This window comes from Euprymna scolopes, chromosome 45, assembly GCF_053919585.1.
Source record: "Euprymna scolopes isolate OS-2025 chromosome 45, ASM5391958v1, whole genome shotgun sequence".
Classification (NCBI taxonomy): Eukaryota; Metazoa; Mollusca; class Cephalopoda; order Sepiida; family Sepiolidae; genus Euprymna; species Euprymna scolopes.
Window position 1 is genome coordinate 50,512,789 of NC_136526.1, and position 25,768 is coordinate 50,538,556.

At 35.1% G+C, this 25,768-nt stretch overlaps 1 long non-coding RNA gene across 2 annotated transcripts in view; it reads right to left on the bottom strand.

The window, feature by feature from the left end:
* Positions 1–25,768, bottom strand: part of LOC145269596 (uncharacterized) — a 47,552-nt gene that overhangs the window by 16,075 nt on the left and 5,709 nt on the right. For both annotated transcript variants that reach the window (XR_013865123.1, XR_013865122.1), the window contains 2 exons: positions 16,839–16,945; positions 11,695–11,757 (listed from right to left, as the gene is read on the bottom strand). This is a non-coding gene — a long non-coding RNA (uncharacterized LOC145269596). The remainder of the gene's footprint in view (positions 1–11,694; positions 11,758–16,838; positions 16,946–25,768) is intronic.

Genomic DNA, 25,768 nt, shown 5'->3' on the forward strand with positions numbered 1-25,768 from the left:
TACCATCATCTTCAGCACTATATTAAAACCAACACAAAGTCAAGTATCTGCAGAATGTCTTCTTGGTTCCTCCTCTTCTCTTTTCTCTCTCCTAACAATCGAACACAGCATATAATAACAAAACTCTAAAGCACGTCTGACAGCACTGACTTCTGCCAACAGTCTGCCCCTCCTCTTAACAACACAGGCTTTTTATATCGCAAAATCGTTCACCTCTATTTGCATATTCTTCTAACTCACGTGATCACTACTCTATAAATAAGAGTCTTGACCATTTCTTTTCTTTCTTTTTATTTATTTTTGGTGACCGACCCGCACGTGGTCTATCCAGGTAAGTCACGCATTTCTCCACACTCCCCCCTGATCTCATGATCACAAACAGGACATGCGGGCAATCGTCGTTGGCGGGTACTCCTTCGAAGAAGCACTTCCTCATTGCTGTTTTCTTCATTACCACCATCATTACTACCAGTCTGTTCCATTATCCCGTCTCGTGGTTCCATAGGCGGTGTCTCACAATCAGGGCAGGGGGGCAGTATCCGTCTTTGTCGGGTACTTCTCCGAAGAATCGGAGGCGTCATCTCCTCGGTATGCTCCATCATCCCTTCTCGCTGGGTTTCGCAATCACGGGGGGCGGGCAGTATTCGTCTCTGTCGAGTATTTCGATGAGGCATTACTTCCTTGTGTCCATCGCTCTCCTCACTATTGTCATCAGTATGTCCCATCATTCCCTCATCTGGTTCTGTTGGTGGTGTTTCTATGCTCACCTGAAGGGGCAGTAAGTGATCAGGATCATCTCTGAACGGTGTGTGATCCTCCTCATCGTCCTCAGAATCAGAAGAGGTATAACAAGGGCGGATATCTTTTACGTGACGTGGTATGCCACCAATCAACATGGTCTGAGGACTTATGATTTCATCTATTTTTCCCCGGAAAAATTTCGTAGTGCACCCAGCATTTGGGGGTTTTATCCAAACAAGGTCTCCCACCTGATATGGTGTATTGACAACACTCACCACTGATGGTATGGCATCAACTCCTTTCACACGCTGTTCATATTGGTAAATCCCATTGGCTGGTGCAGTTGCTGGTGTTGCATTGTCCTTGGGTGTTATATTATACCAGTACACAGCTTCTGGAATAGAGCACTGCGTCCTGGCTGCAATTCTTTTGATGGTGCGGTGACACCGTTCTGCTATACCATTACCCTCGGGATAATATGCACACCGATAATGCATTTTAATCCCCCATTCGTGCACGAATTTCTGAAATTCTTGACATCGAAATGTGGCGGCATTATCAGTCAGAATTTCAATCGGGGCACCACGTTCAAAAAAGACGGCTCTCAACTGTTGTACAATGCTGGCTGCATCCTGTCGTGTCAACAGGCGCCATATTGTGAAACGCGTCGGGCCACAATCCGTCATGGTCAAAAAATGTTTGCCCCCATAATGTGTTATGTCCATCCCTACTCGCTGCCAGTTGCCCTCCACCTCGAGCTTCCCTTTTTGCCATTGGGATGGTGCCGGATCAATTCTCTGACACTCTTCACACGAACGTATGGCTGCTTTCACTGATGCTTTTGTAGTTGCAGGGCATACTCTTCGGACAAAATATGCAGTCCTCTGAATTCCAGGATGTCCAATCTGCTGGTGTATCATACGGATCTGGTCAGGTGTTAATTGATCCGTTACAGTCGCGCATGTTTGTTGTTGAAGATCGGATCCCTGCCTCATTGCATCGATCCACCTCTTTGGTATTCGAGTCAAGCTATCAGCCAAATTCTGCATCGACGAGACTAACGTAATGTCTACCTGCAAGCTGTATTCGTCAACTAGATGCTTAATTATTGCTAGTCTCCTTCGTAATAGCATTTCACTTGCAGTTCTAGTCTTAACTCGAGCCTTTCCAGTCAAGGTGTCGGTTAACCAATGGTAAACACACAATGAGTCAGTGTGGAGATGCACAACATTAGTCTGCCATTGCAATGCGAGATTAAGACCTTTTAACGTGGCATCAAGTTCTGCCAAATTTATATGTTGGGCATCATTTTTCGGACGAAGCCAGCATGCATCTTCCACAACAACACCTAGTTGCTCCAACACGACACCTGTAGCCAACGAACTTGCGTCAACCCATGCATTTAGTTCGTTTCCAGACACTTGCCACTCACCCCGGGCAGGGTCATTCCTATGCACTCTGGACAACATTTCAGCCATCATTTGTTGGAGAGAATCATCATCCGCAACATCGTCCCATCCTTTTGTTACTGCAGTCACTCGTCTTTTCACCACTCCTGTTGCCGATCGGAGCCATCCACAGACAGGTAGATGTCCTACCAATTTACCACAGATAGAAAACACAGTACGTCTTGTTAATACATTGGGTAACTTTGGAAGTGGGCTCCCTCGTTTCCATCGCAACGTATTGCCCTCCTCCCAGACCTCGAGGCCTAGCACGGGCACTCCATCCTTTAGGCGCTTAGGGTCTTTGCTTATTAACCCAAACGCTTTCAGTTTTATTCGAACTGCATCCGCAGACATTATGTCCTCATTAACATAGATGTCATCTATGTAGGTTGAAGCAGCTTTTGCTGTGGTCTCATCCTGCATCAAAACAGTTTTAATAATGGTTGTCATAATCAAGGGTGCTACGTTTAGGCCAAAACCCAAACGTGTCAAACAATATAGTTTTCCCTTGAGTAGTACTGTCTGAAACGGCCATAATGACTCATGGACACGTATCTGCAGGTAGGCCCTCTTTAGATCCAGAAGTGCTACATTGCTCCCTTTTTGACGCCACTCTCTCAGTTTAGCAGCGCACACATCTGCGTTTCCGGTAAACGCATCAACATGCCGATTCAACTCTCGGTAATCCATTACGGGACGAATTTTTTCTTTGGTAGGTTGTTCAACAGCCATGAGCGGAATTAATCCCTTGGGTGGTCCCAGACGTTCCTGTGGGTATGGTATTAACCAACCGTTGTCAATCCACATCTGAAGTTCTTCTTCATATGCGGCCCTATTCTTGGTAGAAACTGCATACTCTGGAATCGTGTTGCACAGCCGATCTGGTTCCTGGCCCATGGCCCATTTCCACTTTGCAGTCCACACCCTTTCGTTGTCATCAAATGTAGCACAGAAGTCCTTTTCTTCAATCGACATGGCTGCACAGACGTCTTTCCCTTCTCCAAGCCTGATACCTCTAGCTGCTGTGATTGTAACGCCTCCTAGTGCTTGTATTGCATCAATTCCAAGCAACATGTCGTAGCCAAGGGGTTTCTCCTGCATCACCAGAACGTCAACTTTAGCTGTGTCACCCTTCTCAGTGCAGATTGTGACTGTCCCTTCACCACAACATACCCGTGATAAGCCATTGATGGTCATAACGCCAACTGGGTTCCTCCGCCACACCGGACAGCAATGGGCACTAACTATAGACCGGGAACACCCCGTGTCTATAAGTGCTGAACACTGCACATCATCAAGTTTAACGCTAATGACAGGCAATCCTGTGTTTATTGGTTGGCAGGGGGCAAGGGTAGCGATAGTACCTTGCCCCCAACTTCGTTTCCCGAACAGTTGCGAGATATGTGCCCAAACTTATTGCAGCGATAGCATTGCACTGATCTCTTTGATTGTGGATATACACCTCTCCTATCACTCCGGCACTCTTTAGCAAAATGATTGGCCTCCCCACATTTATAGCACACTGGGGTGGCATGCTTATTACTATCTGGAAGAGAGTCCACATTGCCTCCATGTCGAAAACGAGCTGCTGCTGCAATTGGTTCCTGTTCCTTACAGATGTTTCGAGCTCGGGCCAATAACTCATCAGTTGACAATTCATCGATTCTTGATGATGCCCGCAACAGTTTACTGACCTCCTCGGGTAGGCCTACCAAAAAAGCACAGCTTAATATTTTATCGTTGACCCCACCAAACGGTACAGATAATTTTCGCAGGTCGGCTAGGTACACGTCGACTGTTTCCTTGGGTTGAAGTGTCCGGCTCGTGAACTGTTGCCACGCAACAAATGGATCTGTACCAAACGCTGTATACAGGCTCTGCTTGATTTCATCCCAATCTGGTTCATCCCCGAGTTGTTGGTAGACTGCATAGGCCCCTCCGGTTAGCCTCAAAGGGATAACTGTGGCTGGTTCTTTAATTTTGCACAGTTTACAGATTTTCTCTGCCTTTTCAATCCATTCAACGACAGCCGGTCCAGTGGTAGATCCGTCGAACTCGGGTATTAAGCGAATGTCGAATCTGTCCATTGTTAGTAACCGCACACCAAGCGCCGAGATAGCTTAAAACCAACACAAAGTCAAGTATCTGCAGAATGTCTTCTTGGTTCCTCCTCTTCTCTTTTCTCTCTCCTAACAATCGAACACAGCATATAATAACAAAACTCTAAAGCACGTCTGACAGCACTGACTTCTGCCAACAGTCTGCCCCTCCTCTTAACAACACAGGCTTTTTATATCGCAAAATCGTTCACCTCTATTTGCATATTCTTCTAACTCACGTGATCACTACTCTATAAATAAGAGTCTTGACCATTTCTTTTCTTTCTTTTTATTTATTTTTGGTGACCGACCCGCACGTGGTCTATCCAGGTAAGTCACGCATTTCTCCACATACCTATAACGCACACACATACTGCACCAACCACACTGCATATGACATTTTCAACTGGAGGCATCTTACCAGTGTAGTTCTTCATTTGCCTGTCATTCTTGGGTCTAGTATGGCATGCATAGTAGATTGTAGTCGGGATACAAATGTTTTTCTCAATAACGAGCTATCCAGGTGGATGTTTTCAGACATTTCACGCATTCATGTGATGGCAGTCATGAAAGCAGGTTGTCAAGGGTGGCATGTGCGACACCCAGAACTTGAAACACGACCAATAGAACACGAAAAGGCGACGTATACTTAGCTTCAACCGCATCTTAATTTTCATATGTCGAAGCTGAAGATATAAAAAGCTGGTATATTTTTGATTGGAGGAAGGTGTTTTTCTTTGCTCACTTGGTGTCATTTTGCACGTACTTCGTGTGCCAGTGGGAAATAGAAAGACAGACTTTTTGTACAGTTTACTCGGGTACGAATGAGAGAAAGGGACGGATTTTTTGTGCACGAAACGATATTTTGCAGTTTAGAACTTTCATTTGAATATTATAAGCTATTTTGGTCTGAAAAATAAAGTGCCTGCGACCGAAACGAAATGCGAAAGCGTCGAAATTTGAAGCCGTCAAAAAAGAAAAAAATTAAACGATTGAGAAAGGAAAAATTGAACGATTTGCATCAAACCTGGGAAACTGAAATTCACGATGAAAATTGAAAGAATTAACACACAACAAGATTTAGAAGTGAGTCAGACTTTGTATTATTTTTTTTAATTGACCTTCGTGGTAGGAGTCGTTGGATTTTTCATTGTCATCAAGTAATGGAGATTTTTGAAAAATATAGTCAAGTTATAAAGAAAACTAAGAGATACTAAAACATGATTTATCTATGATAAGGCATTAGCTTACTCACTCTAAGTAATGAAAGTGACTAAAAAAGGATATATCCATGTTTTGGCAGTAATTTATTCAGTCTAATTAATTTAGGTGACTAAAATAGGATATATCCATGTTTTGGCATTAACTTATTCACTTTAAATAATTTACGTGACTAAAATAGGATATATCCATGTTTTGGCATTAACTTATTCACTTTAAATAATTTACGTGACTAAAATAGGATATATCCATGTTTTGGCATTAACTTATTCACTCTAAGTAATTTAGGATACTAAAATAGGATATATCCATGTTTTGGCAGTAACCTATTCACTCTAAGTAATTTAGGTGACTAAAATAGGATATATCCATATTTTGCCATTAACTTATTCACTCTAAATAATTTAGGTGACTAAAACATGATTTATCTATGATAAGGCATTAACTTACTCACTCTAAGTAATGAAAGTGACTAAAATAGGATATATCCATGTTTCAAATCATATTTTAGAGAAATAGTGGCGTCAAGTGTTGGAGAACAGTAAAGTATAAGTCGAGTTTGTTTTTTTGTAAAAAAATCGTTGCTTTTAAATAAAAAATTTAAAGTGAAATTCGGTTGTATTTTCTGAAAAATAAAGTTGTCACTTTAAAATGAAGCAGTTAGAATACGATTTGGTTGAATGTTAAATTCGCATGCGAAAGTCAATGTGAAAATTCGTCATAAAATGTGGATAATTTTGGGTGCATATTTGTTGTGGAGACATACACACCCTTATAACCGCTAAGACGGAATTGTCCATTAGACATATAACCAACAAGGCTAGACTGCTCAATGAGAGCTATCCCGGATGTCGTAGAGACGACTCCCCCCAGACTTACTAACCTTTTCTGTACCACTAACCCTTGTTTGATATAAATGTTCTTCTTATTCTCACCAAGTCGTTGTGTTCCTATTTTCACCTTTTCTGACTTCACCACAGTATTCAAAAGCCGGACTTAGCAAAATTTTGCTATGCCATGAGAAGTCAAATACATATTCAGAGCTCGGACTTTGTGATCATTTGTCGGGCTATAGAGAATATTTTGTATGCACATGCAAGTCAAACCTTGAAGGTTCATCAATCTATGGAGGAGTTTTGAGTGACAGTTCGAGTGCCAGACTTTGAGGCTGGTTGTCGTTATGAAGGGATTGAATTACGTATCAATCTGACTTACAATTCTAGCTGAACATTTTTTTTGAGTTAGCAGTGTATCATGGGCCAGGTGCGTCAGGCGGTGTATTGCGTGCTGGCTGTGTCTAGGTGAGTAGAGTGGATTAGTTGTCGTTAAAGAGATTAAAACATGACAATGATACGACTGAGACAGACGAGTTGATCATGGCAGAAGTAGACGCAAATATTCCCAAAGAAGCCCCACTTCTACTAAGGAGTACCCGACAAAGACAGGTACTACCTCCCTGCCATGTTTGACACCATGAGATCAGGGAGGAGCATGACGGCAGTCACAAAGGTATGCGGCCAAGGGTGGCATGTGTGACGCACAAATGAATAGGAGACGAAAAGGCGACATATGCTCAGGTTCGATAGTGTCTTAATTTTCATATGCTGAAGTTGAGTATATAAAAAACTGGTATTTCTTGGATGGGAGTAAAGTTTTTTCTTTGCTCACTCAGTGTCATTTTGTATGTACTTCCTGTGTCAGTGAGAAAAAGAGCTAAAGAGTGATTTTTTTCATATAGTAAACTCAGGTATCAGTTAGAGAAAAGAGCGGATTTTTTGTGCACGAAATGATATTCAATAGTTTAAAACTTTAACTTGAACACTATTATTCTAAACTAATTCTACCAACATATTTTACTTTGCCTTCATCCAAAAAATTATTTTATTACACTTTAAATCACAGAATTAAATTATTACTTCTGAAAACGTATTTTCAGCTTTGTAATTGTTCTTTCTCATTGCAATGCGCCTAATCTCTTGATCCTTAAAATAATTTTCTCTTTTAATTTTCTTTTTATGATGGCTACTGGCTTATTTTCTTATAATGCCAAATTTCCCTTTTAACCTAAACAATTCTAACAACACATTTAACCAAATAAATTTCTATCTTTTTACTAAGTATCAAGGCTGGGATAAGGGTAAAGTGTGAGGAAAATGTTGGCAGTTGTTCAGGTAGGGAAGTATTTGCTGTAAAGTTAAGTGAAAATCTTTCTGGAATGGTAGAACAGTCCCACCATTATTCCAGTGATTTTAATGAGGAGTCTAATGTAGGTCTTCCATTTCAGGTAAGGGATAAATGTCATTACCAGAAGTTTGTCAAAGCCGGGGGGTTTCATAGAGGCAAGAGCCTTTCATTTCAACGGGATCAAAGTAAATAAGCCTTGGTGGTGAAAAACAGGAATTTTGTTTTGGATATATGAAAAACAACTACTCATATCTTACCTCATCATACTGCACACTACAGATTAGATGAGAAAGAACCTGCAAGTTTCTAATATTTATTGGCCTTTGAATTGTTGCCGTAGATCATGGTATCATCTGCATAGATGTCGAGAAATGAATGACGAATGTGATCTGGGAGGTTGTTGATAAGAGCCAAGAAGAGAGTTGGGACAAGAATGGATCCCTGGGGTAGACCAGGATTAATATTGTTAGCTCTAGATTTCATTTGGATAGAGCTTTTATATAGAAAAGATTTGATGGTTAAGATGTCATTTTCAGGTATTCCCTAACTAGAAACCTTCTGAAGAACACGCTTGTGTCAAATCATATCAAATGCAATAGATACGTCAAGATTCCTACAGAAACAAAGCCTTTGTCTATAGATTCACAAATCCTCTCGTATTACCGTCAAAACATCAGTGTTGGATCTCTAACGAAAGAAAACCTTATTGCCTGTTGCAGATTGCTTTTAAGTAGTTAATAACTCTGCCACTAACTCAATTTATGCATGACAAACAGGAGGCTGATTAGTTTATACTGAGATGTAGAAGACCGATCACCATGTTTTTACATACTAGGTGGACCGCTGATGTTTTCTAAGGTGTTGGCAAGCATATTTCCTTAAGGCAGCGATTAGACAACTAACAATTAGTATTGACTCAAGTTAAAGTTGTTGCTTTATGAGTAAGATGATTCGGATGTTGTCAAGGCCAATTGTTTTGCTGGGATCAAGGTTTTGATAAAGCTAAAGAGATCTCGGGAAGATATACAGGAGTCGCTCAGAGTAGTTTCAGTTTGATAGGAAATTCAATGTGGAATTTAATGTAAAGATCTTGTCAAAGAATTTGTTTTTCCAAACATTACATCCTTCATCACAGCGGAGGTAATTTTTTTTCGTAAAATTATTTATTTTAATTTTGTTTGAAATTATTGCAGAGAAATATCGAATAGAATTTTATATAAAAAAAGCAAAAATATGCTTTAGAGATTTTTTTACTTCAAATATTTTGTTTAAAGAAAGCTAAATAACATGCAGGTTTATTTTCTATGTTAAACAAAACCTCGAACAAAAAAATACAGTCACGATATCACAAATGCTAAATTTTTTAAGTGAAAGCAAATTTTACAAATGGAAATTTTAGGTTATAAGAATGTAATCTTTTTAAACACTAATGAGAAATTATATTTCATAAAAGATTATTGGATTTCCTTCGCCATTTAATGTCAATAACATGCAAATCCATTTAAACAGATAAGAGTGGTATGAACTTTTGAAGATATTTTATTTTAGTGTTAAGATATCAAATAATAATTAACAAATATGATTTCAGAAGTCACAATGTCTTCAGAAAATAAAAATTGATTTTTGATATGTCTGAAAAATCAGACTCATACTTTTTTAGGGTGTAAAACGTTACTTTATTTTATATATATATGTACTGATAATGTATATATATATATATATATATATATATATATATATATATATATATATATATATTGATAATACAAAACTTAACATGAAATAAAGTATGTTATTCTTAAATCTTTATAATATATATATATATATATATATATAGATAGATAGATATATAGTAAGTTATAAAATATATATGGCGATTAATCTACCCTTAATCGGCATATATATTTTATAACTTACTAACTAGCTCTACCTATTTATTGAGCACTTTTGAAGTAAATACTTAAAGTTTGCACATAAATTTATACTTTTGTATATTATTTTTATGTGCGTAAATAAAGTAGTTATATTATATATATATATATATATATATATATATATATATTCCTAAATATATATATAAAAGTTACTTCTTTTATATATATATATATATATATATATATATATATAAAGTTACTTCTTTATATATACATATATATACATATATAAAAGTTACTTCTTTATATATATATATATATATATATATATATATATATATAATAAAGTAACTTTTATGTATATATATATATATATTATAAAAAGATTTTAGAATTACATATTTTATTTCATTTTAAATTTTGTATTTATTTTGTCTTATCAAATTCATAAATAGTTTTATGTCAGTTTCGATTGTTTTCCTAAATGTGTATTAACACAACCATCAACAAAATGTATCTCTGAAAAGAAATAGTGAATAATGAGAAATAATTTTTGGATTCTGTTGTAAACAATTATAAATTTTATTTATTTCTTCACTGGATATAATTGTAAAAGTTATTCTTCATGATTCAAATGGTGTCTATGATTACTGGAATTTATTTTAGTATATGCTCTCATGTATTGATCTTCCTGTCTAATAATTACATTGCGTTTTTATGCTTATTATGTTTGAATGTGCCCCAACAAAAGTGTATTCATTCAAAAGGTAGAGCATTACAAAATAATATAATTCTCTTTACAATACGTGTTTGCATGCAGCACATTGAATTTCTTTGAAAAAGAAAGCATAAATACTTAAGATTTTGTTTTCTTTTCAGTATGTTTTTGCATATGGCATAACATATGTTGATTTCTTGTAAAAGAAGCGCAACACACTTCACAAGAATATGGTCTCTCTCCAGTGTGTGATCGCATATGTTTCAACAAATTTGGTTTGCTTGCAAAAGAAAACCCACATACTTTGCAAGAATATGGTTTCTCTCCAGTATGTATTCGCATGTGTGCCACCATATGTTGTCTTCTTGTAAAAGAAGAGCTACATATTTCACAAGAATATGGTTTCTCTCCAGAATGTGTTCGCATATGGTCCAGCATATGTTGTTTCTGTCTGAAAGAAGAGCCACATACTGCACAGGAATATGGTTTCTCTCCAGTATGTGTACGCATATGTAGCAATATATATTGTTTCTGTGTAAAAGAGGAGCCACATACTTCACAAGAATATGGTTTCTCTCCAGTATGTGATCGCATATGAATGACAACATTTTGCTTACTTTTGAAAGAAGAGCCACATACTTCACAAGGATATGGTTTCTCTCCAGTATGTTTTTTCATATGATTGCCCAAATTTTGTTTATTGGTAAAAGTAGAGCTACATACTTCACAAGAATATGGTTTCTCTCCAGTATGCCATCGCATATGAACCACTAAATTTTGTTTCTGTGTAAAACAAGCGCTACATACTTCACAAGAATATGGTTTTTCTCCAGTATGCGTTCGCATATGTTGCAATTTCAGAGATTTTCTTGTAAAAGAAGAGCCACATACTTCACAAGAATATGGTTTTTCTCCAGTATGTGTTCGCATATGGTCCAACATATGTTGTTTCTGTGTAAAAGAAGAGCCACATACTTCACAAGAATATGGTTTCTCTCCAGTATGTGTTCGCAGATGGCGCAACATATGTTGTTTCTGTGTAAATGAAGTGCGACATATTTCACAAGAATATGGTTTCTCTCCACTATGAGTTCGCATATGTAGCAGCAAAGATTGTTTACTTGTAAAAGAAGAGACACATACTTCACAAAAATACGGTTTCTCTCTAGTATCTGATTTAGAGTTCATTATTAACTAATCATTAGATCTATAACTGCCTTAAATACTACATTGAAACGCTCATAAATGTATCAGTAATATGCACACAAAAGCATATTATTCATATTTGCGACAATTATTCCAACTATTTTCCCCATTTAATAAGTCTAAGAATAGGAGAAATACATACACGTATGCCAGAAAAAATGTATAATATTTATAAGATAATATTTATGAGATAATATTTCTACCGTTTCTTCCTTTTTCACTTTGTCATTTGCATTCGTTTTTCTTTGCATTGGTTGCTTGATATTCTGCAAAATTAAAAAAATAATAAATTTCAACAAATACTATTTATATCATATTGGTTATTAGCATAAAATGCTTTTTCAAGAAACAATGAAGACGTCCCAATTTTCTATAACTATTTCAACCTCATTCGCAAAGCAACATTAAATGGGAGGTTTGTCTCTATGAAAGAAGCCATATTCACACACAACATTTATTAATGCTATTCTCTGAAATGAAAAAGTCAAGCAGCTGTACTTCTCTGCCAAATAAAAATGTAACAAAACACTTTTCCGAATTTTTGTTTCATTTATTATATTTTTTCAACCCTAACCTCCAAGCGAGATATAAAAGACAACATGCATTCCAAAAAATAAACACAATTTTTCATCTTTATCTACAAAATTTGTGTTATCTTTATCTTCTCTTTTGTTCACGACGAATCCAAAGTTGTTTGTGATGCCTACTTACTTAAGCTCTCTTATGGGGAGCTGCTGGTTCAGAGCACCAAATCGTATTTGTTATATAGCCAGAGGTTTAACAAAATGGGATGCATAATGAGTGTTTATATACATAGGACAATTCGAATATATGTTGTATTTGAAACGTATTTCTCATGCAAATCACGATTCTCAATTCTATTGTAATGACCACAACTGCTAGTCATGTATTTGAGACGTATTTCTCATTCATAACTCGTTGGCTTCTCTTTATATAAAATGTGGGTGAGAGGTATTGTTCGTATAACAGCACTCATTATAAACATAAATTGTATGTATTGTTGTTTAGCAAGGGGATATGATATCAAAGTATAACTTGAGTCATATTGTATTAGAGAGTTATCACACGCGCACATATTACAGTTCATATTTACATAAAGATATTTTTATAAGAAGAATAATATATACTTCATACCTTCTTCTTCAAGAGTTATTTTATCTTCACTGCTGAGCTCTGTGATGAAACATAAAATGACCAACACCATAACCAATTGAGACCTCTGTTCTTCCTTCTTTTGTGAAACCACAGAACACTTTATATTTTTAAAATATAAATTTATTTCAGCTGTTTCAAATGGTCTTCACAAAGAGTCTGCATTATGTGTCTACATGCTTATTCTTCACAGCCCGCTTCCTGGCTTTTTTGAAGCACATCTGTTCACTTCCGTAACCAAACTCAACTCCTTTCTCTAACCTTCCCAACTTCTTGACTTCAGTTCGATTACATCATCATTCAAAAAGCATGTGTATCTCAATGTGCAACCTTTCCACATGTCTGCCCAAGGTCATTTTGTTTATTCAATCTAGCTAATTTATGTAAACATCCTCAGCTAAAACCCATTACTACACTTAATAATAACTCCCAATTTAACTTATTTTAACAATATCACTTGACAGATAAATAGATCGATAATAACTAATTTAACTTCTAACCATGTTATTATCTAACACAAATTGATAAGTATATGACACGTCTAATTAATAATTTGTTTACTGTTCTCCTAAAAGTATTTGAACCAATTGTTGTTACAATACAATTAAAATCAAATGTACCTTTTTTCTTTATTTCGTCCGTGTGACCTTTTTATATTGCCCATTCTCACTGCTCCGTCAGCTTTGAAACAAACACTTGTAAACACAACTGAAAGATGCAAGTCTCTGGTTTTCTGAACAAATAAGTTTTCATTCAGCCATCAGTCAAGTTATCCTGATCAAATAGTGTATCTATCCTGCAATGAACTCATTCTCCATGAACACCTTATCGTTTCTATGAGAAATTTGTCTGCCCATTTTCTGGATGCAGAGACCGGCTTTTCCAAACCATTCCCTCTGCCGTCAAAAACAAACTCTGTCTTGATCTCGTAATCATTGCATTACATAAAAGACCCTGTAATGTTGCAATCAACACATCACACCATGTCAACATGTGCTCAAACTATCACTCTATATTCTTCTGACATATAAGGTAAACAAACAACTTATAGCTATGCTTCCTTCAGACCCATTTGAATTTAATAATTTCTAATCTAAAATAATGAATCACGATTCTCAATTCTATTGTACTGACCACAACTGCTAGTCTGTCTATGTAGGGCCCATTATCTTATATTAGTACAGTAAGGGAAGCAGGCAGCAGTAAGGGAATTCCAAAGTCTAGCAGTTTGATGAAAGAAATTATTAGAGTAAAAAGCTTTTCTGGCATTTAGGGACCTCAACAGTGAAAGTGTGTGATTTTATTGCTAAGCAAATCTTTTGAGGGTATGTACAAGATGTGTTAAATATGTTCCCCGCCATTTTTCCTTTTGGGCACTTTCATTGATAGTGCACACGCGAAATTCTAGTTCCCTTTGAAGTAATCTTTTCTAGTTGCAATATACCGTAGTTCAAACTTTTGGAAGGCCCCATGAAAGTCTTCTTGTGTGACCCTCATCACAGTTTCTTTCATCTTATTATCTCATAATGACAGCCTCTGGGGTGTTCTGTTAACGAGCATCTCTCCCCCCCCTCTCTCTGGCTTTCTTACTCTTTCTATTTTCTCTCTCTGTGTCTCTATAAGAGAATGGAGAAGGAGAGAGAGAGAGAGAGAGAGAGAGAGAGAGAGAGAGGTGAGTAAACGTGGAGGTAGACACGTTTACCAGAACCAAAGGTCAGCTGACCAAATTACGTATGTGTGACGTGGTTGGCTAGATCTGTGAGATTTGATTTGAGCTTTGAAGAAGACGGACGTTTTCCGTGGTCTCCCTCCTCTTAACTGGGGAGGGGGGAGACGAACGCTGACGTGTGTGAAGAACTAAAACAAGCCGATTTCACTTCCACTTCTGCAGAACCTCTGGTGAAAGTGAAATAAAAAACTATAAAACCATTTCATCGTCTTGGAGTGATAAATCTTCGTCAAACAGGTATCAAGTCTCCCTCCAGGATGAGAAATTGCCAGATGGTTCAACAGCGAGAACAGAGGTAGGTTCAGAAATTACATGTCACACACACGATTCCCTTTATGATAATCAAATACACAACCATTTATATTAGAGACAATCACACGGAATCTTTCTTATGTTATATAGAAAACGTAAAATGTGCCCCTAAATGAAGAAGTCTATATAACACATTCAAATGTAACGAAAGCTCAATTTGGTCCCCCTCAGGATAACTTCGATGATTGAATATATAACAGTTCCTTGGATGAAACCTCTTTGTTAAAATTCAAATGTCTCCAATTTTTTGTGAAATTTTAACTATGGCTGTCAGATATAAATTAATAAATATTAATTCCTCAAATTTCAGTCTCTTTTTAGGCATTTTGAAGGACTTTTAGAGTTGAAAATTCCAAATATCAGATTTGCCTTGAATTATCTATAGATATTAGACATCAATAGAAGAAGACTCTCTGAATGTTAATTTCTTCTTAAGTCCTCTTAAGCCTTAAATTATAGAAATTTTCTAGAATCAAAATGATGTAAAATTTATTTTTTGCAAAAGGCCCCATGGAAGTCTTCTTGTATGACCCTCATCACAGTTTCTTTCATCTTATTATCTCATAATGACAGCCTCTGGGGTGTTCCTTGAGCTTATAGAAAAACCAATAGTCACAGAGCCTAAGGAACTGTCTTGATGCTCATCTTGGTCAAATACTCTGTGACAAGGATGGAACACCATTGGGAGAAACCTTGCGCAAATCTTCCACATCTTCAGTTCCTTGCAAATAATTGTGTTTACATAAACATCAAACTTTTCACTTATTGTCTCTGTAGACATACAATAGTCTTTATCCATGAAATTTTTATTTGGCCAATCACCTTTGGTCTTATGACTTCCTTTCCCACACGTCTCAGAATCTTTGAAAGAATCCCTGCCTATGAAGGATCTAATTGTATTTAGTATACTACTAGTTATACCATACGATTTAATTTTCATTAGCAGCCTTTTGTGCCATACTTTGTCAAAGGCTTTGGATATATTAAATGCTACAGCCCTGGATTCGTCCATCTTACCAGTGCATGGTATATGCATTCAGAGATGACCATTAAGTTATCTGCAACTTAACGACATTGGCTAAATCCATACTGCTTGTCAGAAAGAAGATTTGATTTTGCAAGGTGGTGGACTAATTCTGTGTTCATTAATGTCTCAAAGATTTGACTGAAGAGGGGGAAAGACTGATAAGGCAATAATTGAAAGGGTCAGACCTTTCACCAGAAGTCTTGTATACTGATATCACAGAGGCCCTTTTATTTGTGTTGTTCTGCACAGTTTGTAGTGGGGCTAGCTATATTACATCCAGATGAGGACATCTGCTTTGATTCCCACTTTGCAGCAATCAGTTGTCTCATTTGCACACTGTTATGCAGTAATAAGAAAAGTATTGCCCCATGGGAAATCCCTAATGGCTTACCCGACAGCAATTTCGTGTAGAGATTTCTATTTTAACCATCTTAGGAACTTTAAGTGTAAAAAAATTTATTCGATGAAGGAATATTTTGCACTAGAAGCAAGATGTGGGTCTCTGATGTTAACGGACAGGAATGGCTGTACAATACGATCAACCTTGGTCATATGATGATGTGACTCTCATATTGAATGCGATTTGAAGGGCCAAGAAATGCCAGCCCAATAGTAATGGGGATAAGACTGACCGAAATGGAAAATGTGTATCAAGTATGACCTTTTCTTTTGCCGGTAAAGTGTGAAAAAATCCTAGGCTTATTTAGTAGGAGTGAAGTACTGTATAGTGAGAAATTAGGAGAAAGATTTCAAGTTCTTTCCAGACTGATAAGAATTGAGAATCAGGGCTAATTGTTTTTTTATATTATTCAGAAACTGTTTCAATTGTTAATATATTTAAAAAAAAATTTTTTTTTAAATGTTTAAACATAAATCAATGCATAAAAATATATTTTAAAAAATTATTAAGTAGTTTATCTTTTTAAAACTTTCATGGTTTCAGCTTTTTTTATTTTCTAAAAGATTACAATTGTATTAATTTCTCAGGTCCTTGTGTTCTCATAACCTTACAAAATTCTGCAAATTACATAATAAAATGAACTCAAAAATTAAAATAATGATTGAAGAAATAATGAACACTAAACATTTAAAAAAAGATTAATTACCTGTTATTTAAAAACTATTGCCACGCTAAGAAGTCTGTTTTCTCTAAAGGTCTATGCTTGAAGATTTTTGCCAAAGACATAGGCAGTTCAAATTTTCTGGAATAAGTCTGTAAAAGTAATAAAGTTCTGATTAAAACAAAAACAATTGAGGCATTCTGATTTCTCATTGTTAAAAATGAATTCAAATAAATTTTCTACTTGATGACTTTTTTTTTAATTTTTGGATATATTACTATTTTTGACATGACAAGTAAGTACTGTTTTTTTTTTTTTTTTTTTTTTTTTGCTTACAACCACATATTAAAAAATCGATCTGTTTTGGCATGATTTTATTTTTATTCTGCTTATGTTTTTCTGTTTTGAAAATCCTCCCCCAGGATAAATTCAGGAGGTTGATGAAAGACAAGTTAAAAAAAAAGTTTGTTTTTTTCGTCAGAATTATTAATCTATTAATAATGGAGATTTGGTAATTTAATATATTTTAAACACAAATAATTAAATTTCACGTTTATTTTCCAAGAATTTTAATATAAATTATAAGGCAAAATGATATAAAAAAATTTGTGAGGAGTATGCAGTTTGCTTGAAGCATTGTATTGTGTTAAAGGATGTTATTTTAAGTCAATACAATGTAATTTCTCCGATACTTGTATGTTTTTACAAATATTTGAAAATATTGAATAATAAATGTTTTTCTTTTTCAATAATTTTTCTTATTACCAGTTGATTAAAAATTTTACAAATTATCATCAAGGGAGATAAGTAGTCCATTTTAATAACAGGAGTTATGAACCGTCATAAATAAAACACAGATAAAAAAACAATAGAAAAGTTAAATTAAATTAAAACTAAAATAGAAAGTAAATAAATGAATGATAAATAGGAAACTAATTAATAATAAAAAAGAAAATAGCAAGTATATATACAAATATTTGTATATACATGAATGCATAAAAAGGTCAACTTTTTGAATCGAAACTGATTTGACATCAATCTGTGTTCGTTCCAATAACTGCAGATTAGAGAGAAAAATATAAGACGAAACATATCTTTTTCTAACGTCATGCTTGACAATGGGATTTTAATCCTGAAAATTCAGATTCCACACTAACAGCACATTATTATAACCTGTACATTAACTAGTAAATGTACAGGTTATAATAATTTGTGAAATTTTCAATCAACAGTTAATAATGAAAATCACTGAAAATAAAATTTGTTACCCAATATTTTCAAATACTTGTAAAAGCATAACGCGACAGAGAAATTACAAAAAAAATCCTTTGAATAAAATTACAAATTAAATAAAATTGAAGATAAACAAACAGAAATGAAAAGGTAATGGAAAGTATTAGATAGAAATTATACATTTTCTGTGATTAATCAAAGAAGTTGACATTTAATAAAGTAAAAAAAAATGCTGCAAATTACTTAAAAAAATACATTTAAAAAGATAAAGTTAACTCTTTTCCAATTTACCCATTTCTTTCTACTCATCATTATGACGTGTGTAAGTTAACCTTTTAATTTTACACTGAATCCATCTTTCAAATTATGAGGTGTTTAAGTTAACCTTTAATTTTACACTGAATCCATCTTTCAAATTATGAGGTGTTTAAGTTACCTTTTAATTTTACACTGAATCCATCTTCCAAATTATGAGGTGTGTAAGTTAACCTTTTAATTTTACACTGAATCCATCTTCCAAATTATGAGGTGTTTAAGTTAACCTTTAATTTTACACTGAATCCGTCTTTCAAATTATGAGGTGTTTAAGTTACCTTTTAATTTTACACTGAATCCATCTTTCAAATTATGAGGTGTTTAAGTTAACTTTTAATTTTACACTGAATCCATCTTTCAAATTATGAAGTGTTTAAGTTAACTTTTAATTTTACACTGAATTCATCTTTCAAAATATAAAATAAGTTATTTTCCTGCCAACAAGTAATTTAATAGTTAATCTTTGGAATTTGTCTTGCAAAAGAATTTGAGTTTGCGATTCTGATAAAACTGAGAGTCAAGTAACAAACTTTTTTTGGAGGTAAATCAATGGGGACAGTAACAGTGGTCCATAGAAAATTGATAATCTTTAAGGGATCGCCATATGCTGATTAAGAAAATAAAATTGCAATAGTAGACACTCATTTATAGTGGCTTTCAAATGAATGAATAAATCTTAAGGAAATAATGTAGCCCTCACTAATAAATTAACAATAGAAATATGGTAACAGTGGCATTCTTTTCAAGTTTCTCTGATCAAACCATTGTCGCCAGCATTTCCCATGGTTTTGGCTGCCAGTCTCAGTATTGTTGCCTCTGTTCCTACAGACTTCAAAACGAGACGAAAGAAGAAAAGTAAGAAAAAAGATGAAGTAGGATGTAGTTTAATTTCATATTAACGGCCTGCAAATCAAGACTGTCAATAGGCTTCAATACACAACAAAGATGGCTATACAAAAAGTTAGGGACAGCTCACGTTCTTTTTTTTTTTACAAGGTGATCATCTCTTATCAAGGCCCGGAAGCCACTCAGGGATAAGGGTTATTGTATGTACAGTACGTTAGTGTGGGGGTTTAATAAAATGTCTACTTAAGGGGGCGGATCATCAGGAATTTGTTTATGTTGGGCATGAAGACATCCAGGTTGTAGTCAGGTGGGAAGCACGCTGCTGGAACAGAGTTCCACAGGCGTGCAATTCTAAGAAAGAAGTTAGGGACAGCTTACGTTCTCTTCAAATTCTTTATTTGAAACCAATGCAGATGGTCTGCTACTATTAGATGATTTAGATACTCTACAACAGGATGAGTGTTTTTTATCATCATTAATTGTGTGGGTGATATCTCCAAAAAAATTGAAAAGTATGGGATGAAAACAGCAGGATCTGCAAAGGAACCAGAGAATGCTGTCATATTGCTCACCATTCAGAGATGGTGATTTTCTTTTAACAAATTGCATTTAACAAATATTGATAAGACAGATAACATTCGATTTGTTGAACTTAGTTTTTTTTGCATAGAATGGACACATCAGCTTAGAGTTATTTTTGCTCATGTTAGAATTTGAGTCATACCTGTTAGAATACGAGCCATGCAAAAAACGTTCAGAAGAATTTAGATGCTTTGGTTTCAATATGCCATTTGCTTTAATTAAAAAATATCAAGCTTCACGAAGGAGTTTAAAAGGCCTAGACGTCAGCAAATAATTACTGCTATTATCAGCCTGACTGGTTCTTTTGTTACTTCCTCTTAAAGCTGGATTTCTATGAATTTCCAATAATTAATTCTTTGTTGAGGGAATTAACATAATTGGGGCTTTGAAAACACTAAATATGAAATATATATGTAAAAGATATTTCTGCACAACTAAAGAGGCTGAGAGACATGAACTGTCAGTGTAAGTAGACGTTGTGCTAATAAACATAGACAAAGACTCAAAGGTTTTATATCATAAAAATTAGATGGCAAATGCATAGCATTAATCAGATAGAATATCTATAGTCAGCATTAAAAGAATCAAGTTACAATAACAGAAACAGATTAACAGTAGTTTTCAAGTACATAAATAAGATTATTAAATAAATTAGAGGGGGAGCAATAAATCACAATAAAATAAACAGGTTAATAGTGGTTAATAAATGCTAAATATATGACGTTAAATTTGAACTCAACCTCAGATCAAAAGTCTCAAACTCAAATCCAACTGTTCTCTTCTTCTCTGCACTTTTCACACTGACGCCCAAAATAAAGAGGACGACTCCTTTATAGAGAGACCCCACATCTCATTTGCATACCCTCTCCCCCTCTCGTCACATCACGTGATTTTCAGTCCATAAATACCAGGGGGCGGCCATTTATATTTTCTCTTTTTTCTTTCCTAACACGAGCCGCACGATGCATGAGGTAAGGTTCTTTACTTTTAACTACAATATATTTTGACAAATAATGTTGATTTAACAGTAGTTTGGTAATGCTAAACTATTTTTAGACCAAGTATCAGCATTTTCTCCAGCGCCACAATATTGCATCCATGTGCATGCTTTACAAGTATTTTAATGGAATGTTCTCTGAGGAACTCATAGCACTTTTGTCCCATCGACAGGAATTGATTAACCAAAACAGCAGCAAATTCATACTTGTTAGCTGTATAGCTTCCTAGTTGCTGGAAATTTATCTACTCTAATTGTTTCTCTCCTTCTCTGACTGTTACTAACCTACAGAAATTTAAATGTAATGCAAGCATATATCTTGCTACTCAACTCCCTACATAGTGTGCATGTAGGTAAAATCTTATATAGTAGCCTTCTACATTAAAGTATATGCTTTATTTGGAGTGAATAAAAGTAAAAAAGAAAGTGAATGAATAATCCTTAGAGAGGTGAATCACGTGATTGGCAAGGGAATGAAGTTACACTAACAGAAACAAGTTAACAAAGATTTTCAATTAAACAATAACCCTTAAAGGAGAAACTGTCTACTTGGCTAAGTTCATTAAAATTACATTAAATATTTTGACTAAGTTCATTAAAATTTAATTAAATATTTTGGCTAAGTTCATTAAAATCACAATAAATATTTTGACTAAATTCATTAAAATTACATTAAATATTTTTTTTGCAATTAAAATATTTTTTATGAGAAAAACAATGCCTAATTCAATGATCATAATGTTAATTTGAGAAATTATTTAGGAATTAATTTTTTGTTTATATTGATTTTATTTACATTAACTTGTATAAGCACAATCATGTTGACACACTGGTTCTTGCCAGATCACCAAAGTTAAGCAACATTGAGCCTGGCTAGTACCAGATGGGTGACCATTGAGGAAGGCCAGGCGCTGTATGTACTGTGAGGTAAAATAACAGCTTGAGAAACTGGTGCGAGGTGCTGTCTATCCTTCTCTTGAGGTTAGATTGGACTCTCTTAAGCTGTTGTAGGCACACCATTTAGTGATGGCGTCACGATAAAACATACTCTTGATAGCACTGGCAAAGCATCAAGTATTCAGCTGCCAACAAGATTTGAATTACACTACAAACTCGTGAAATGAGTTCGATCACAGCTGCAGTCACACTGAATGGATGGATGAGGGAAAAATGTTAGCTACTCTCATGTTGAAATAGTATCTGGAAATTATCTAGACAAGGAATAGCAGGGTGTTATTTACTTCTAATAGAGGAAGTACAATTGAGTTATCGGCACCTTATTACTATATTACTAAGCAGCCATCTGAGTAGATTTTAGCAATAAATTGTAGGACGTCGGCCATAGAACTTACTCACTAGCAACTACCATTGAACAAGAAGCAATTTATTGGGCAACAGAAAGAAAACATAGAACACCAAAACGAAATGATTCATCATCATTCTAACATGTTGCAGGTTAAAAACCAGAACTATCCTCAGTAAGATTAGCTACCATAGACATAGAATATTCTTGGACACATGTGCAGATTAGACGTCCCAGCAAAAATCTGGATGAGCTTCAGGAGATATGTACACTTTAAACAAACAGGCTACTCTTCAAACTGGTAACGCCATAGAGGCTCAACTGTGCCAGAGGAGTACCTTTTGTCAGATACCACTAGTGGAAGTGAAAGGATTACCAATAAAATTCTTAAACCAAACCCATTGAAATATTAATTATTATTATTTAGCAGCTCCTGCCTAGATATGGCAGCAGTATTCAATCCTTGGATGTACTTAGAGCAGCTTATGAGCAAGCCTATACCTTCGAATGTGCTATACAGCACTCTAATTCTTATTTACGGTCAGACACAGTTGGCGCTGTGCTAAACCCACCTGTTCCTACATCCCACCCCTCATGACAATAGTCCGATGAAGCTTCAAGAACAATCGGTCACTGCCGCTTTAAAAAGGGACACCTGCTATTTTTGTGGCGTATCTAGACACCTATGAGTTTCATGCCCTGCCAAAGATACTCATCGTAAATGTGAAAAACTTGGTAATTTTTCAAAGGTATGCAAATCTTCTAAAACCCGATACAAAGCCACTCGTCAAAATACATCTGCAACTTTAGCTGCCTCTCCAGAATGCCTTTCAAAAACTATGGTAAAATTGAAAATTAATGGGAGATCTACGAATGGGTTTATTTAGGTTCGAAAATGGGTTTGTCAATCTAGGTAATGAAAGATTATGCATTAGTAGGCATCTCTCAGATGGGAACAGATTTAAAAAACACAAAACACAGTAGTATGAAGGTTCCCAGTGAATGCAACACAAATGAGGATAACAAAGGCTTTATTTCACAGAATTAATATTGAAAAGGACAAGAACATACAGATTCCAAATAAAGCAAAACCTTTAAACTATGGAGCAAGGAAGGAGTTATTATCAAATGAAAACAAAGGCTTATACCACTACAATTGCACAGAGGTATATAATGTATTCATTCTGCACAGCAATGCATAGATTATATGTTGGGAAATGTGAGACAACAATTGTTCTGGCCGGGTCTGTATAAAAATCAAATCCATGTGTCGGATTTGCAATGCAATCCTTTCTCATCACCTGTAGACACGGAATTTTATTTTCAACACATTGTGGTGGATTTCATCGATATACATATATAGAAATTATACAGAGTATAATGATTGATATATTTACATCAAGAAGGATGCAAACTGTCCGCAATACCTTGAGAACTTAGTTATTTACTTATGGATCGCCTGAAGCAATTTCATCAGACTAAAAGAACACTATTTAAGTCCCTGGACTATGAATTCTTTTTTTGAGTAACGGAGTTACATGGAAATATGCCTAATTAACATACTATAGTCAAAGCATTAACTGTGCAAAGTTAACCGGTTAAACAGCAAAATGTAGACTATCCGACGACATTGAGAGTTATGGCTGCCTGTGCTGTGATTGAGCTGCTTGAGTATTACAAACCAACCGTAATACTCTAGTTCAGGACATGTCCCCAGTCATAATGCTACTTGGTTAAATCATTAAAGACACTGTTCTACAAGATAAATATCAACCATGGAAACAAAGGAAAGAAATAGGTAAACAAAGGGTGTTGGCAATGGTCCAGAATCATCTGAAGAATGAACAGGTCTATAACTAATACTAACACCTATTGAAGGATGAAGACAGGGAGGACTGGGGAGACACATGGTAACTGACACTATCAAGTCTGATAAAGAGGAGTAATTGACTGACACTATGCAATTATCAGTTTAATCAGTAAAAAACTATCCAGCTGTGGATGGCTCACATTACATCATTACAGCAACCTCAAATCTGTCCATAAATCCTAGACTTGAACAAGAACGATCCCCCTTTGGAAAAATGGATGTTGAACAGAACATCAAAATCAAGTCACCCAGTAAGCCTAAAGAAGAAATGGAAATTGATGATACCACAGGGATAATAGAGATCAAAACGGGATGATATACACACCCAGTACACTATCATTAAAACGATCCGTATGTTGCCGAATAAGAGTGCCAAAAAAACGTGTCTGTACAAATGAATAGAAAGTCATGAGGTTATCACAAGAATTCATCTTGTGGTCAAAGGTTGTGGGGATGTGGAGGTAAAAGTTAAGTGACAAGGGGGAAAATCGATTTGGAATTGAACTCAGCAATGAAATGTAGAACGTGGTTTATACTTTACAGAACAGGATTTAAAATTTTAAAACATAGAATTTTTACAATTAATTTAGAAAACTTATTTTACAGGATTCAGAGGTTTTCTTGGTAATTAATTTTTATAAACATTTATTTTAATCTACAAGCTAAAATCTACAATGTTTTATTTTCATAAAAACTAAAAGAAATTAATGCGTTTTTAATACATCAAATATAACTTTAGTAAAGGTAAATTTTGCTAACATGAAATTATATATTTTTATTAAGATAAAAAAATATGGTTTATTATTGGTACTCATGCAGAGAGTGATCCATGCCGAAATAACGTTATTTAAAAAGCCATTCTTAACATGGGAAGGAGAGGGTGTTTTGTACAAATTCTATACTTTAACCTTACAATTGAATAAAAAAAACATATAAAACTTTAATTAAGCATGGAAATACGATTTAAAAAATAGCGTGGATCACTGTCTGCATTAGCACCTTATTTTTTATGGTTGTTAACAAATACTGTAAGTTTCAATAAAATTGATTGGAATCCTGAATGTTGGTGAATTTAAAAGAGATAGAAATTTTTTCGTTTGTTTTTTTTTTATTTCGGAGATCAGCCGTTTGTTTTATATGTACCTACAAATAACCATTGGAGACGAGCAGCCTTGCATTTAGCAAGAGAATACATTATTAAAAGGAACTAGTAAAGGCAATTTTGGAATTTTCGAGTTTCTTCTCGCTTCATAAACAGCTTTCCCATGCAGTGGCGTAGCAAGGGCAGGGTGGGGGTAGGTCGGTCAGCCCTGGGCGGCACGTTCCGGGGCGGCATTTTGAGAGGGTAAAAAATAAAGAAAGCTAACAAAAAATGCTGAAAAGGTTGCACTTCCTGTTGATTTCTTATTTTCTGTATCAGGATTGTCGTCCCTTATTCCAGAAAACTTTTATATAACAAATTAATAGGCAAGACTGTAGTTTAGGTGGAAAAATAATCTCGAACCCTTTATCGCAAAAAAGAAACTAATTTCCCTAATCACCAGTATGTTACCATGTCAATAATATATAAACAATAATATAGGTATTTCAGAAGTTGTTTTTGAAAACAACTTACAAAAAACTTCTATTTATATTGCTTTTAATTAAAATAAAAAAAGTTTTCATAGGTTACAATTATGAAAAGTTCTATTCATATTTAAATGTTTAATATGTTCCGTGTTTTTTTTTTGTACACAATGAATACCTTTTTTAATGAAGGTGCTAGTGCAGAGAGTGATCTGCGCTAATTTTAAATCGTATTTCCAAGTTTAATTAAAGTTTTATGATAT